Here is a 660-nt window from a genome sequence, read left to right on the forward strand (position 1 = left end):
AATTTTAATGTTTCATTAATTATATAGATTTTATTAAAAATATATATGAATACAGCTTTCTTAGAAACAGCAATTTAATTTATAGATTAAATTATATCTTTTTAATTGAATAGATATTTATTAAGATCATAATATTATTCTTGATTATTGGTAAGACTTTTCTCTTCCCTTCATAGACAGACTATTTTTATTTTTTGTTAATTCATTTTAGATTTTAATAAAAAATAAATAAAAACAGCTTTCTTAGAAAGAAAAAAACGAAGTTATTTTATAGATTAAATCATATTAATTTAATAGATTTTTATGATACATATAAATGACCATGGTATAATATACATGATCATAATATAATTCTTGATTATTGGTATAGATTTTCCTCTTCATAAACAGACTATATTTTATATTAATTACAGACGTTCTTAGAGAAACGGAATTGAATGAATAAATCAAAAGTTGATTATCAACTGATATATTTCGTTCACGTATATGATGCAGATAAATGAGCATTTAAGATCACTTCATAGTTCTTCATGAGCAAGACGCTCCTCTCCCTTCTCTGGGCTGCTGTATCTGCATCTGTAGATGTGTTACTGTAGGTCTGAGCGTTTAGCAGTAGGTGGAGCCACATCCACTACCATTATATCCCAACAAGAATGTAGC

This window comes from Scardinius erythrophthalmus (genome assembly GCF_964197995.2).
Source record: "Scardinius erythrophthalmus genome assembly, chromosome: 14".
NCBI classification, from domain to species: Eukaryota; Metazoa; Chordata; class Actinopteri; order Cypriniformes; family Leuciscidae; genus Scardinius; species Scardinius erythrophthalmus.